Source organism: Lonchura striata, chromosome 4 (assembly GCF_050655825.1).
Source record: "Lonchura striata isolate lonStrDom1 chromosome 4, ASM5065582v1, whole genome shotgun sequence".
Classification (NCBI taxonomy): Eukaryota; Metazoa; Chordata; class Aves; order Passeriformes; family Estrildidae; genus Lonchura; species Lonchura striata.
Window position 1 is genome coordinate 57,702,665 of NC_140706.1, and position 16,273 is coordinate 57,718,937.

General features: G+C 41.4%; 1 long non-coding RNA gene across 1 annotated transcript in view; it reads right to left on the bottom strand.

Annotated features, from left to right (window-relative positions):
* LOC110480912 (uncharacterized) overlaps positions 1 to 15,960 on the bottom strand; it is a 55,122-nt gene extending 39,162 nt beyond the window's left edge. The window contains exons 1-2 of the long non-coding RNA XR_002467172.2: positions 7,434 to 15,960; positions 2,921 to 2,971 (exon numbers count right to left, since the gene is read on the bottom strand). This is a non-coding gene — a long non-coding RNA (uncharacterized LOC110480912). The remainder of the gene's footprint in view (positions 1 to 2,920; positions 2,972 to 7,433) is intronic.
* Positions 15,961 to 16,273: the final 313 nt, after the last annotated feature.

Here is a 16,273-nt window from a genome sequence, read left to right on the forward strand (position 1 = left end):
ATATTATAGTAGAAGTAGTTACAAAGTAGAGGGAAGAATTTTTTAGTGTTGTACAGGGGGGTTTTAACACCTGTAGAGGGGGGTTTGTACTTTGTACATGGGGGTCAGAGGTTTTAAGATGGAGGAATGTAGGCCAGTCCTGTCCTTCCTCTTTTTTCTTCCTTACCTCCATGTTCTTGGTGATGTTGGCACTCACAGATTGGTTTAGAGTAGAAAAGCAACATTTAATATAGATAGTAGGTATTGGGGAAAAACTGTAAACATGTATCACGTAATGTACCTTATAAAAGATAGCAGCAGCCAGGGGCAGGGGGAGAGAAGAAGTTGGGAGTCAGAGAGGATGTCAGGGGTGTGTGTGCCTCTGCCTGAGCTGCTGAGCAAACCTCAGTAGCCAGAGAAGACAATCTTTTAGATAACTTACAATAAACTGCCTTGAGACCAAACAACAGAGACTGCTGAGCCTTTCTTTGGAAGCACGGGTTGGAGGAGGGAGTTTTTCACCATACGGAACCCTTGAGCCAGGCCTGGGTTCTGTCACTCCTGCACACAGAAGGAGGGGTTCTCAGAGCTGGGAGCAATCTTCTATGATAACTAATGTAACAAAAAATCAAACTAATTTTAATCAAACTGTATTAACTACACTAGGGAGCTGCTTGGAGCATATGACTTCTGGCCCACACAGTCTCACCAGCCCCTTCCTGCTTCCTTCTCAATTTCTTACACCACAAAATTAATTCCTTTGGAAAGAGGAGAGAATTGCCCTTTATATTATGTTTTAAATATAGCCCTGTGATTAAAAAGCAGATCTTATTTACTTTCAGATCCCAGCAGGATAGAAAGGTATGCAGTTTCTTGTGCCTTGTCCCTGTTTAAGTACTCAAAGAGATATTTAATATTGTAAAGTACTAAATAATGGGAGAAGAATGTAAGGTGATGTCACTGCTCCTAAGAGGGGAAATGCAGGTACAAAAGCAAGATTCAGCAGCAACTCCAGCTGCCCCTGACATGGCCAGTGCAACTTCTCCAAGTTCAAGGATTCTCCATTCACTTCAGGATGAGAGCAGCACTCCCAAGTAGCCCTTCTCTGAGGAGAAGGCATTTATTTCAGAGCTGCTTTTGTCTCCTGCCTGCACAGAGTAGAGAGGCAGGGCTCTGTTAGAGGTCACTAAATACGAAGAGGAGGGATGGCTGCAGTTTGAACAGAAGACACAAACCAGGAGGTGGCAGATGCACCAGCTTTCCTTCCTAGACTGTGTCCTTCTAACTGGGCATCATGAGAAGCTGAGAGGAGAAGTAACATGGAAGAGACTTAATTTCTACCCACTGTCACATATTTGAAAGGAAAATTTGGTCTGTTTCTCTCATCTCCACTACCAGCAGGATTTCTGTTGAGCTAGCTACAAATTTCAGACTGCTTGTTTGACATGTTCCTTGTCAGCATATATGAGTCCCTTGTTCTCTCCTTTAGCTTCATCTTCTATTTAGCTTTTTGAAAAAGGAAAAAAATCAACCATTCAGAAGTAGCAGCTCCTACTTTGGACCTACCCAACTTGGTGATATCCTGGGGCCAAAAAAGGTGACACAATCAGCAACAGGAAAGCTGAGGATCAAGCCTGAGATCTATTTTCATCCATACAAATGACCTTCAATGTCCCACAAATCTTCTCCCCAGGGACATCTTTTTCTCCAGAGCACTTCCAAGATGCTTCACCAGCTTCCCTAGAGCCTGCAGTGCTCAGCCTCTTTGCGGAATCTCTCTCTGTCAATTACATTCCTCTTCCCTTATTCATTCCTATTCAGAAGCTGGCTAAAAGGGCAGAAAGACTGAATTTAGGAACAGGGAGCTGGAAAATCTGGCTTCCTGGTCTCAAGTCCTCCTCTGTCTGAACATCAAAGGAAGGGCAGGTCAAGCTTTGTACTTGTCTCCTGAGCAGCAGCAGCTCCCATGCACTCTCCTCCAATTTACCTCACTCACCACCAGCCTTGATTTCTCCATGACTTCTTTCCAAATCTGTCTTCACATCAGTGCATTACTCACTGAGCCACTTTGAATGAGCAATTCAGCAGCTTATACCTGCAGAAATCTCTAAAGAAAACTTTCATCCAAATGTAAAGGTCATTTTATTTGTATAAATGCAGAAAACTTTCAAAGTAGCACCTGGAATCTTCAGCAATGCTGTATAATATTTCTAGTGAGAACTACATTGGATCCACACAGGTTACATTTTACTACAGTTCAAAACACCTCTGTGAAAAAGATGACAATCTCAGAAACAAGCTGTTGAGTGGACTTCAGGGAGAACACTTGTGCAGGAAAGAATAGATCAAAATTTAAAACCCGGACCCTGATGCTTCCTGTCGGAAATGCAAATGTGACTGTAATTGGAAGCTGTCAGCTCCCAGGTAACAGTGGCAAATTAGGGTGAGGAACCAAGGTAAGAAAGTGAGGTTATAAATGGAGACACACTTTGCTGTCGGCAGTCTGACACAGTCATATGTGAAGGCTGCATTGCAGAGAACTATTTATAACAACACTCATTTGGAATAGTGCTTAACACTATGCCAGGTAGATTTAGGTTTAAGAAAAAAAGAAAAAGAAAATGGTAGAGGGTATAGGTTTTCACTGAGTTTCCTTCAAGTCTCATTTACTCCCTTCCACCCCTGCTGTGGAATTTTCCCTGTGCCTCTGCTGTGTCTTGTTCCATGGTGCTGGCCAGATGCCTTCACTGCCCGATTGCAGTCTTTGCCCTTCCATCCCTTGTTTATGCAGTGCATAACACAGGTCCTACATTTATTTTTTTCTTTTCAGAGGCCACAAGAATTGAAAACGGAATAACAGCTCATTTTCCTCCAAAATTTTGTTTTAAATACATATTCACACACTCTAAAGGCTTGTGGTTTAAGCTAGAGTATATCTTACCAAGATCCTAGTTTTCTGAAGGAGGATCGAGGGTTTTCATGAGGCACAGATCTGTAGGAAAAGAAAAAATAAATACCTTCTCATGCAGCTTTAAGCATTTTTTCTCAGTACTTGGCCCAAATGTATGAAAATTACTCTGGATAGATGACCTCTGAATGCTGTTAAAGATAAAGAACAGGTCAGCAAACAAGGAAAGACAGACTTGAATGGGCCAGTCACAGTAACACTGTGGGGTAACACAGTTTGGTGGTGTAATCACCCAAACAAAGCCATGTCTGTCCAGGCCCAAACTGTGCCCCTGCGGATACACACCATACCTTTTGCTGAACACCAATTTCTCTTAGAGGTGCCTTGAGCTTTGTATTAGTCATGTGGGGAGCCTAAAGGCCCATGGGGTAAAGTGCTATTAGATGGCTGATATTAGATTAGATTCCCACTGTTTTGGCCAGATCCAAGGGCTCCTTAATTTAAATGAAGTATTTTCTCTGGCAGTTTGGGCTCACACACCATTAATGTGGTGCAATCCTACCAGTTTAGTAACAACTTGGCATAGCAGTGTTTATGTGAGGAATGAAGCACTGGAGATTGGTTTTATTATGGGAATTTATTGTGGGGACTAGAAGCCTCCTTATTCTAGGGTGGGACTACTGTCATGTTCAGCCTCCTTGTTTATGGCTGGAGAACAACTCAACATGGTAAGACTATAATATTTACAGAGAAAAGCTACACAAAAATTTATTAACACAGTAAAACACCCATTTCAGAGTAAATTTTATTAGCAACAATAATTACTAATCAGTTAACTTGCTATTTCATATTACAAGATCTGCATTTACCATCCACTGTCATCTGCTCCCTAAGGCTGGCATAGGTCAGCAATGCAACTTTTGTTTTAGATGGTGGTGCACATTTCTCCCAATTTCCATTGATTATGACTAATTAGAAGTTTATATCATAGAAAGACTAGATAAAATACACTTAAAAGCCATTCTAAAGCTTATGCCAGCAGTAAAATATTTTCAATTAAAACTGAAGAGTATTTCCCGCAATATATTATTATACTGGTTATGTTTTTAGGCTTCCCTGCTTTAAAGAATTTTATTAAGTTGGAAAATGTCCAGCTTTGAGTCAGTTTTATCCCAGATTAGTTATATGTAGATAATTATGAAGCCAGAAGGGCTTGAAGATGCACATACCCATGGAGTGGCTAAGTCTCTTTGTAGGGTGACACAGCAGTAGCAAACTTTATGGAAGGGAGAGAACTCTTAGAAAGGAAGAGGGAAGTTTTTGTCTTGCCCTGCAATTGTGTGCAACTTCTACACCTCAACTGGCCACATTAAACTAGTCAACACTGGGATTTCACGTTAGGAGCCAGCAGGTGACCCAGTGTGCATTTCTATCCCCTGCACACTTTATTTCATTCCCCGCCTGCTCTGTGTTAATACCTCAGCCAAAGATTCAAATGAGCTGGGGCTGAGAATGTCCCTCCAATCTCTGTGAAAGGAATAACACAGCTGTGGTTTCAGGGGATTTAATAGGCAAGTGCTTTGGGAGCTCACTCTGTCTGGCATGGAGTGTTGGCCCATGGAGAGGAGCACGTTGCACCGCTGCTTTGTTTTTAACCCTGTGCTTTTACTGGTGGAGGTGACAGCCCTGAAGGCTATCATTCTCTTCAGGTGGGACTTGAGCTACTTAAATTCTTTCAATGGTTTCTAAAATCCGTAAGATATACTCAACACCAAGGTCTCCACAAGCTCTGTTAAGTTGAAGATCAGACTATGGATGGTGTGTGAGGGTCTCTTAGAGTCCTAAATACTCCTTTTGTGCTGATATTCTTCCCTTACTTAAAGATAATGGCAGACTAGATCCTGAGTCCAGATTGTTCTTCCTTGCCTCTTTTCTAATTTAGTGATTTCATATCTCATGACATGAAGGTTTCAACAAGAAGTTTTGCTCACATGTTGCATGTACACAGTCCCACAGGCTGAAGGTATATTGTAAATGCAGGTGAACGCGGTGAGAAGAAATGATGATGTCTGACTCCAATTCAGAAGGCTGAATGATTTCTTTATTATAACTATGCTAAAATACATTAATATAGTATATAAAGGAAAATACTAAAACTACATACTACTTTCTCTAACTACCATATCTAACTAACTCACAACTTGTGACCCTGTTCTCCAGAGTCCAGACACAGGTGGATCCCATTGACCATCAGGCTCAAACAATCCTCACCAGAATCTAATCAAGCAATCACCCCAGGTAAACAATTTGCCAAACACATTCCATATGGGAAAAACAAGGAGCAGAAATATAAATTGTTTTCTCTTTCTTTCTCTATGAAAAATCCTGAGGGAGAGAGAAATGTGCTTACCACAAAGATATCTCATCATAAACGTCTTCACTTACTGTTTACTATCACTATATGCCAATTTCCTGTTTAATTTAAAATATCTCTTCCTTCCATATTGCATAAAACTGCAATAACCTCTACCATTACTGTTTTGAACATCATAAGTTGCATTGATTTCTGACAGCTTTCCTTGGTTTACTGACAATATTTAAACAGTGCATAGCACTTGCTGTTGCTGAGCTAAGTTTCAAAGTGTTCAGCCCCCCACATCTCCCCACATTTTCCTTCTTGGACACAGTGCTAGAGGAGAACACAGCCTACAGGATCTTGGGATGTGGTTGCATTTTCCACCACAGCTCTCAGCAGGTTCATGATCCATCATACAGCCAAGGGTAAGCACAGGTTAAAAAATAAGTTGACCTATCTCTGACCAGGGTCACTCAGAGTGGTTCCACTTTTTTTTTTTTTTGTTGGGCTGACCCAAAGCAGGAGGATGTACTTACTCACTTTAACTACTGCACTAGGTGTCCCAGGCAAAAAAAACAAAGTACGGGATCTTCCTATAGTTCTCACCCCATGAATGTTCTGAACTCAGGAGTTCTGTTGTGCAGGTTTTGTGAATGGCTATAACCTATGTGTTATTTTTCCTTTAGAATTTTTGTTTGTTTGTATTTCTGCTGAGGAGATTTTTCTAAGTATAATTTTCTTAAAAGCCTAAAAAATAATCAGGATATATACTGGTGTGTATAATGTGAATAGACTGGGAATGCTGCCACTGTACCATACAGGAAACACTTCTTGATCATATCCTTTCCAGTTCCCCCAAATGTGCAGTCCATAACATCAGAAAATGCATCACCAGCAGCTTCCACAAAGGAGGCATTTTGTGCCTTGCACTACTGTTGTGATACTAAAAATTACAGGCCTGTGGCACAGTCCTGAAGGATATTTATCTAACAGACTCCATAAAATCACTAGCTATAATTGCTAATTGTTATCATATAGAAGACACTCAGAAGCCATGGATGGCAGTATAATACCAAAAACTTAAAAGTAAAATTCAAACTCAAAATGGGTACAGCAGAGCTCAAACCCATCCATGTTTTGATGCCTTGCAAAACAACCCCTTCTCCTTCAGAAAGGCTTCCTGCCCAGGAGACTCCTGCCACTAATACTATAGCAGAGGAGGTCAGACTAGTAGGAAGCAGGCAGGAAAAGGTGCAAGAATCCATGCCTGTGTCTATTCACAGTGAAAAGGAAGCAGATTTTTCTGAACATAATTACATCACATGCTGGAGCCTGGGCACTCTGATGTGGGTGTACTTTTGCAAAAGCAGCTGAGAGCCTTGCCAGTTATCGGGCCTTCCCCACAGCAAAAAAAAATTACTGCTCTGGCCCTCCAGTGTCACCTCCCTGGAGCATCCTGCTGGGAAATATCATTAATGCAGCAGCCCCACTGAGAGAAAAACCAGTGTGGATTCACCACACAGGGCCAGTGCCTCAGTGCCAGGCACTTCTATCATTGACTGCAAACATCCCCTTCCAGTCTGATTTCTCCCTGAAAGGAATCATTATGGGATCTTACTGTGCACACCCTTGCCTATCCACCCAAGGGTTGCTTTTTAACCTCTCTGGCAATTTGTAGCTACACACAAAAATGGATCTCTCACACACATTTAGCTCCTACACGTGTGTGACAGAGTTGGATTGTAGGTAGGGGAAAATTCCTCTCTCCGTAGCCCCTGGGGAAATGTCTAATGACTTTTATTAAGCATCACTATACCTGCAACAGGAAAAAGGCAGTGGAAACCAGTAACTTTCAGCATGTGCAAAGTGGCTTAATATACCTATTTGCAATGGTCTGTCTGGGCAGCTCGATCCTGCAGGGACTGCAATGTCAGTGGATTAACTGCAGCACAGGTCCTGTAGATTATAAAGATACTCAGCCTCAGTGGATGGAGATCCTTAACTTCTGCACACCTCCTCTGGCTTTCTCAACACACAGCTGTGAGGCTGGAGTTTGCAGTATGATCACAACTAAGATGTTTCTAGCAAATCCCTAACATAATACACAACTTGTGTTTATTTTGCCTGATCTAGCAAAAGGCTTTACCTGGATAAAAGGCTGATTGGTTCTGATGAACTGTCTGCACATACCTAAATAGAAGCAGGGGTCCAAGGTTGCTGTTATGAAGACAAGAAGTTTCTGTGCATGTTAGAAACCCTCATGTTGCTTGTAGCAGCAACATGTCTCTGACTCTGGAAAAAAAAAACAAAAAAGACAGCTAGTTATAAACAAAATATCCAAATACTGAAATATGAATATGATGGGAATGTAAGATAGGGTTTATCAAAAGTCTATTGCAGACAGATGCTGTGCAGTTTTCAGCAAATACTTTGCATTTTGGTTCTCTTCAAATGCAGCTCTGTAAACAGTGAATAGTCCCACTGTTAATGACTGGCTTGCTGTATTTATAGAAAGCCAGATGTTATTTAGCTATGGTGGGATTTAACAAGCAGTCTAATAACTGGGGGCTTTTTTTTTTTTTTTCTAATTCCCAGCAGCTGAATCAGTAAAGCTTTGTTGCACCAACAATCTCAAATGAGAGGGCATCTACTCAAGGTTCAGCAAAACCAGCATGACACAAGGCAAGGAGATGGTGCTTTTTCTAGAATAAGTTATGCAGTTTGGAGAAAGAAGACCCATGTGTAAATAGAAACAAATGTTCTAATCCTGCAGTGATTCATTGTAAGATAATTAATCCTTTCTCTGACTCTTTGCTGCTTTCTCTGAATAGAGGCAGTGTTCCCACACAGATACACAGGAGCATCAGGAACATTGGGGCTCTATTATTGACAGCATCATTTGACATTTCTAAGGCACTAATAATAATAATTTATCTCTGGGTGTGGTTGCTCCTCATTTATTTGCTGAGAAAATTATTTGAGGCTCCAGCACCTCTGGACAGCTGTTGTCCATTTCAAATACACTCTTCTTCCAAGACTCACAACAGAGGCAAGGAGCAGACAAGGGGGTAGGAAAGAGTAAACAAATGGACAGCAAAGGAGAAGAAGCCCTCCTGTTTAATTTACCCCACTCTGCAAGAGAAAAGGAGAAAACAAAAACAAAGGTCTGCCAGCTCTGTTCTAGACTGCCTAGATATTACTCTGATAAATGTTGATGGCAGACTGATGAATATCAGCTATTAATGCTCTAAACCTTAATCCTACAGGACCCTTCACCTTTGCCATCCTTAGGAGAGGTGGCAGCCTCCATACTGCAGGAGCTGCAGCTGCCCACAGCACCCAAGTAGCATTTTCTTCATGACCTTCCTGTCTTCCTACCACAGCACCACTGAACTATAGTGCTCTTCTGAGGCCAGGGCCAACTCGAACATCTTTCTAAAATGCCATTTCAGCCTGCTACAATTACATGCAAGGCAGCATCCCTTCCTTTGACAGTGGGAAGAACATTAGCTTTTGCCATCCTTCTCCCACCCACAGGGAGCAAGAAGCTGGGGTCTCATAACTTTTACTTTTGAGAATGCACTGGCAGAGCACTTCCTTTACCTCCTTCAAGACCACAGTAAATTTTCCTTTTTGGGTACACACCTCAGCCTTTTGTTCATCTCAATGAGGAGTCCTGCTCTGATTGAGAAGGGGTTTTTATTTTCAAAGAGCTAAACTTTTTAAGGTAAGGCTCTATCACCATTAACTGGCATTTGCAAGGCTCTTTATACCAGATTGAGCTCTTTCATTTAGTGGGTTTTCTTTTGTCTCCTCTAGAAAATCCTATAAAAATATATCCATGGCATTTTGTCCCTGCCTTGAGCCTTGCACACTGGAAATATTGCTGCTTTTTCTCAGCTTCTGGCTGGGCATGTGAAGAAATAGAGCTCCCTCTTTCACAACCTGAAGCTGCTTCTTTTCCTTTGCACAAGAAATATCCCAGCAGATATTAGCACAAGGCTGACAAGGCTGCCTTTCTTTCTGGATTTACTTTGAAGAAAGCAGAAATCCATACCTCAAATCTGTGATATATGTAGCTCACACTATCAATGTGTTAGCCTGGATTTAAAGAAAATACTTGATCACAGCTCCCAGGGGACCGTGAGGCACAAGTTAGGAATGATAGGCCAACTGTGCCCAGATCAGGGAGAAACCTGATGACAGGAGCTGTGTTTGCCCTCTACCTTCAACGCCTCATTTTGCATCCTGTCTTTCATAACATTCTTTTCCTCTGTTCTTTCAGACTCCAGCACGCAGGCTTTTTGTTCACTCCTGTGGCAGGTAGGGTACATTGGTGCCCCTTAGTGCACCAGCTGTACCCCATGGGAAAAGGATGCCAAACAGCAGCCAAACTCTCTGGGTTCAGAAGGTGCTGTACTCCATTAAATAGATTAAATACATTATGTGCTCAGTCTGCAGGGGAAGGCACTGAAAAACAGTTCAGAAACTAAAAGGAAGCAAAGCAAGGAAACGTAGATGTGGAGCTGAAGAGCCTGCTGCCCTGCCCCACAGAACAGTACCTTCCTTGTTGGGCAGCAAGTCATCTTTGGGCAGCCTCATAACAGCAGCTATTAGCTGGATTGTGCTCCTTATTCTCAGCCTTCTCCCCCTTTAATCTCAGCTGATTTTGCTACTCAGTGCAGAGGAGTCACAGGCAGATGAACCTGTTGTTGTTAAGAGCCCTGTTTCCAATCTTGAAACCCTCTGTTCACGCACCTACATCTGCACTTAGACCTAAAATTGGCACTTGACACCCACTGTAAGAGGTAAGTGCTGACAGGCTTTCTGAATAATCAGCGTGCAGGTGTTTAATTGCTGAATTAAAGACCTGATTTTGAAAATTGAGCTCTAAGTATCTGTATTTCTGTAACCAACTCTACTATCAACTTCAGACATGCACCATAGGAAAATAGTCTGGCTGTGAGGGCCAATTCCAACACTTTTTGAGTGCTCAGTCTCATTTCTGTGCTTCTCCCATCCCATTTTCCTCAGGTGCTCTCCCCTTTCTGCCTGCTCAGATTTGGGCTTGAAAATGGCAAAGGGAATAACCAAAATCAACTTAAAACTCTCATGACTTCTGCTTCTGGAAATCTTCCCATGTATTCCTATCCCTCTCAGCCTATGTGAAAACCTGGGGGAAGCAGGTAAAACCAGGGTTCATACCTCAGTTACCATTTCAGTGTTGCTTTTCAGCTGCTCTGAATGGCCTCTTTTTGTTGAAAGACCACAGATGGCATTTGAGCAACCAAATTCATTTTTTGATATTTCAAAGACAAAGCCTTAAGAACACTCATGGTTAAAATCAAAACTGGAGGAGGCCAATAAGAGTGAAGTACAAGATTTCTAATGGCAAAACCCATTAAACAGCAGACATGCCAGAAAGCACTGACTTTTTTCCTTTTGAATTCATATAATCAGGACTATTGATCTTCATGGAAATTATGTTTCAGGTAAAGAAGCTTTGCCAGGTTCATTGACAGGAACAGCAGAGTGTTTTCTGTCCTATGTTTTGAAAAGAGGTCAGCAGATGATACTGGCTCTATTCTGGCTTATTTTAGCACTCCACTGTAAAGAAAACAGTTGTTCTGGCCCAAAAGATATTTTAAAAGAAAAAAAAAGCCCATTTCACCATTAAACAGCACAAGACTTCCAACAATTCTCTGGAAGGAAATTTTATGATCTGCCTATGAATGTTGGTTTGTCCAAAGATAAACTGTCTGGAGACACTTATTATTAAGAGAAAATTTTGAGATTCATGTTACCCAAAAGCTAATATAAATAAAGCAGGGGAAAGGAAGGAACGTTTTAAAAAGGAAGTTAGTGATGTAGGTAAGAGTATGCTACAACAAAACCAAAACCATCTGTACAGCTGAATGTGATCTCAGTACAAGAAAAAGCCTTTTTGTTTAAATATCTTTTTCAAGAAAAGGAACTAAAACAGTATTGCTGGCATTGAGTAGACACATTGGAGAAAAACTAAACTCCAAGTGCTAGACATATGAGTACATAAATTTCTGAGCATCTTTGCTGAACATTCTTACATCAGACTCATATTTTGAATGCTGATGCTGATGGGTATCCTAAGTCTGTTTTTGAAGTTGTGCAGTTGGGAGTGTTTTGGAATTTTTTAAACTAAGTACTGGCATATTACTGGCCATTGCTGGCCCATAATGCCAGTCAGCTGCTGAAAAATAATATTCTTCTGTTTGAGCATTTACCCTTCCATCCATACACATGCACCTAAGTTTAACAGCAACTATGGCAATATACACCAAGACTTCAAAGCTGTAGATAATAAACAGTCTTAGATTCATTGCATACTGAAAACAAATGGCTTAATTTACAAACTTAGCTTTACACATGCACTTAAACATACCTGAGTGGAGCAAAACCTCAGGCTTCATATTCCAAGACCTCTGCAGATGGTTTAAGTTTAGGGCAGTACTAGCCAGCTGCCAGGAATTTTTCCTTTTGTTGCCGTATAAAACTGTCTCTCCTTGTCCCATCCACCATACAGAGCAGCTCATCTCCTGTCTCTTCACAAAAGCCTTCATATCTGGACACACAACACATCTTACAGACAAGGCTTTAGAGCAAAACATGTGTCCAAACTCTGACCTCAGTCACTCCTTAAGCAGCATAACTATTACCTAACACAAGCATTTCTTCTTACGGTGCAGAGTCTTCCTCCATCAGACCATTGTGTGAGAGTGACCACATTTGACTGTATTTTACATTATTCTCTTCTAACCTTCTCCTTTCTTTTCAAACAAGGAATTATTTTCCTTTTTAAGAAATGCCCTTCCAGTGCCACTGTATCATGCTTTACTCTTTTATACAATTGCCTTTGTAAGGAACAGTCAATGAAACCCACACTGCTGCTACATATATTTCTTCCCATCCTGCATAGCTCCTACTCAGGGTCCCAAAGGATTTCCTCATCCCCCCATCTTGACTAGTCCTTTCAACAAAGCACAGCTCCCTCCTTTACTATTTTCTTCTTATTTTGAGCCTGAGCTTCATCTCTGAAATGACTCCCCACAGTGTCCCAAATGGAAAAATTCTGAATTGGCTTGCCAGGAAGTGGCAGATGTGTTTGAAGGAGAAACCAAAAAATGCATGGCACAGGTCCAAAGCTTTGTACTGGTCTTCTTTGACTTCTGAACAACCCTTGGGACAGAATCCAAACATCCACTGCTAGCCCCAAGATTTTGCACCTTCTCCCACAAAATAGACTAGATGTAATTATACAGACATCATGGCATCTGACATTACCTGTGTCTTCACAGAGGACATGCAGGGAATTGCCCCAGAAAGTGACAACAAAGCCCTGCCTGATCTACTGGTCACTGTCATTGTTGTAATGCCAATGGCATGGGACAAAATACAGCTCATTTATCTCTGATTTAGACTGCTCACTGAGGTGTGAGGGACATGTGCAGCCTCTTGAAAATAAATAACTCTCATCCTTGGGGATGAGGTACAGCTCTCCTACCTGGACAATGTGGTCAAGGCAGTCTTATACACAAAGTCTTTTAACTTTGAGCTCCAAATTCAGTCCTTTTTTATCTTTCGGTAACAGGTAACAAACTCTTACCCTCTTTCTCCCAAGCACCACCTTCAGGTTTACTCTCTGCTCCATGCTCCTGGCAGTATCCTAGCTGCCTGAGACAGACTTGAAGTGTTTGTCCCTTAGCCCTGAGAAGGTAACTAATGATTGCAATAAGCAGTGACAATACAGTGTGGTTTTTACAGTGCCGTGTTGTTCCTCCTCCCATTTTTAAAGTTATTTTAATACAAATTGTAAACATACTTCCTTTAGTAACACAATGCATTCTATTTTGATGAAATGTGTACTAAATTATTCCAAGTTATTCAAGACCTTCATTGCTGTTTATTTTCTAGTCATTTTCTATAAGGAAAACAAGCCAGCTTTATTGTATATAACTCACTCTGCATAGTAGTTCTTGTTTAAATTTAGCTTAGTCTTACCTTATACCCGTTTAACTTTTTTGAAAGTTTCAGAGCAGAGATATCACTTATTCCCTTTGTTGCTTACACAGATACATGTCTTTAAGCTCAGTGAAGACTCAGACAGTGGCTAATTCAATCTTCTGGGTCCTCTGGAGCTTTGATGTGTTGTCAGAGCAATGGGAAAGCCATGGCTAATCTGAATTTGGTAAGGGATTTAATATCAAGCTAAGATGAAATAAATCAGATGGAAAAAATATGGCATCAAACACACATGGTGAGGTGATCATGGGGGTTAATTGGCAACCTTTCCCTTTGATCGTGATCCAAGCATTATTGAGCCTAAAAAACCAGATGTTTGGTTTGCTACCTTAGGAAGAGGCATAGGTTATGTGTAGTCATAAAAAAAAGGTCATGATTTTTTAAATACTAACTACAATACAAGAACTTTTAAAACTTTCTTTGCACAAGTCTTGTCAAAGACCTTTGAAATCAAGCAGGCCACGGATGAAGTGAATTTAATTGATGGTTTGGGTTGTGTGCAACTTTTTTACATCAAAGTTCTCTTTGGATAATAAAACATTGACTACTTTCATTCCCTTTGGTTCATATTTTTTTAATTTTAAAACTTTGCTATTCTTGTCAGTAAGAAACTTTTTCAGGCACACATGTGGGATCACACACCTAATTATATTCTGAAAGCAGAAATGCAGGAAGAAATTTTGCATTGTGTCCCACCAGCAGCTCTTCTGTGCCACAATCCACACACTGAGGTGGGAATTCCTTTCAATGACTCTCATGCTGCTCAGCTCTGTTTTTCATGCCTTCCTACAGCCAACATTTCAGTCATTAACACAGTGACTCTAAAGGAAGAATAGATATTTATGATTGTAGGATGGGACCAAAAAACACTGCTGTACTTATCAAAAAACTAGCAGAATGGTTTGAGTTGAAAGGGACCTTAAAGATAATCTAGTTTCAACACAGGGAAATTACTAGCATCTTCTCAGAGAAGCCACCCCTGTAGCCTCTTTGCTACCTTGTCATACAAACTCAATCCAGTGGGTTTCTCTGATCCAGCCAACAAGACAAGCTCAGTAACTATAATTCCAGAAAATACATAGACTAATTCTGTCTCCAGAAACAGGGAATCTAAATGCTGCCTTAGATGGCAAGTTCTACCTGTAGCCTCACTGCCAACCTCTCCTTTATTTATGCCTATTCCATGCTTATAAGAATACATTCATTGACTTAAAAATGCACAAATTGAGACTAATAACCTATTTTAAGAAGACCTCTGCAGTGTATTTCTAAAACAGAAAAATTGTAAGACCTCTTATGAGATATTTACAAAACAGGTCAAAATAGATACAAAATAAATGCTCAGTATCCATTAAAATGTCTCCTAGACCATTTTAGAGGTCTGAACACATGATGCACAGGGTGGAAGCCCCAATCTTTTTCTGGCATGCAGCAAAACACTGGTTATAAGATCTCCTCAGACAACTCCTAGACAATCTGATAACAATCTGATCTTCTGGTGCTTATATCTGAACTGAAGCACCCCAACCCTTTGATGTTTTCTCATCATTAATTAATTCAGCATCAATGTTAATTGCCTACACAACACAGAATTGACAGTACATCGAGGACTCAGCCTGCCTGTTTTGTAGCTGGCTAACTGGGGATGCAAGGGCTTTGCTGCTCTCATTACTATTCTTGTCAGGCCAGACATGAAATAAAAGCAGTGACACTTTTCCCCCCTAAACAGTCTGTTGTGGGTGCAAGTCAGATCTGATAGCTACCAACAAGAGAAAATGGACTCAACTGGCATCACAACAGAAATCCACAGACAGTATTTTTTTCCCTTTTAATTATTAGCTTCAAAAGACAAACACTGACATTAAGGCAGGCTTAGAAGATGCAGTACAAAACCTTTGTACAGATTCTCACTGTGGGGACCAATTTGCAAAAATTAATACAAACTGGAGACAAAATAATAATATTTGACAGATGTAAAGCAAAACCATCCTGAAACAAAGAAGAAAGGACAAAAGGCTTTTTCCTTCACTGCAAAGATTAATCACACCAAAGTTAGTCCAGGCTCAAACAGCTCCAGCAGCTCAGCAGCCAGCACAGTGACCCAGTGTGCCACACACCTGTAATTACAGCCTCCACAGCTCCCACACGCTCCAGATGTGCAGCTTTCTGCGCTCTGCTCAGTGAGGTGATGGCATTCCAACCACAAGGTGCACACCTCAGGTCATGGCCCTCCTGTGTCTTCCCTGTGCTGAACTGCTGCAACATGGGACTCCACAGTAGCGCCCCATTTGAAACTCCTCTCTGGCAACTCAGACTGAAGGGAGGCTCTGCTCCTGTCCAGACCTGGCTGATGTTGGTTGACCCCACAGGCAGCTTGGCCTCGAGTTCCTTTCATCATCATCCCCCAAACCATTTTAGTGCTGGGCCATGAGAGACTGACCAGGTAACCAGGTTTATCTTGATCTATATGTTTTACTAAGCCTGACTGGGTGCAATTACACCGTGGCTGGTGGTTGCCTTGGCTGCATGAAAAGAATGAATGTCTGGCAGCAAGAGGTGAAGAGAGGGGAGGGAGCCCGGGATGGGGGAGTGAATGGCTTCATCCATAAAACTGCAGCTGGAGCAGGATGTGTGAGCACAGCCTGGATCCTGTTTTGCAAGCCCTGTGCTCAGCCATTCCTAACTCAGCATGGCAGATGAATAAAGCAGCAATACTGAAGCTATTTCCTTCTGCAGAGATTGCAAAAGCTTGGCAGCCTGATTCTCTTCAAATAACCAAGTCAATCTTTTGCCCTGGGAAGCAAGATTTCAATCTTTCTGGAATCTAGGAGTCTAAAATCCCACTAAGGTTTGTGCCCGGTGGCAGGGGAATGTAAGCTTCAGAGAAGATTTTGACATCTTTTATATTCCTTTTAGACTCCAAGGAGAATGGCAGACATACTTTATAGTATAATCATCTTTCCCCTGCTGTGAGA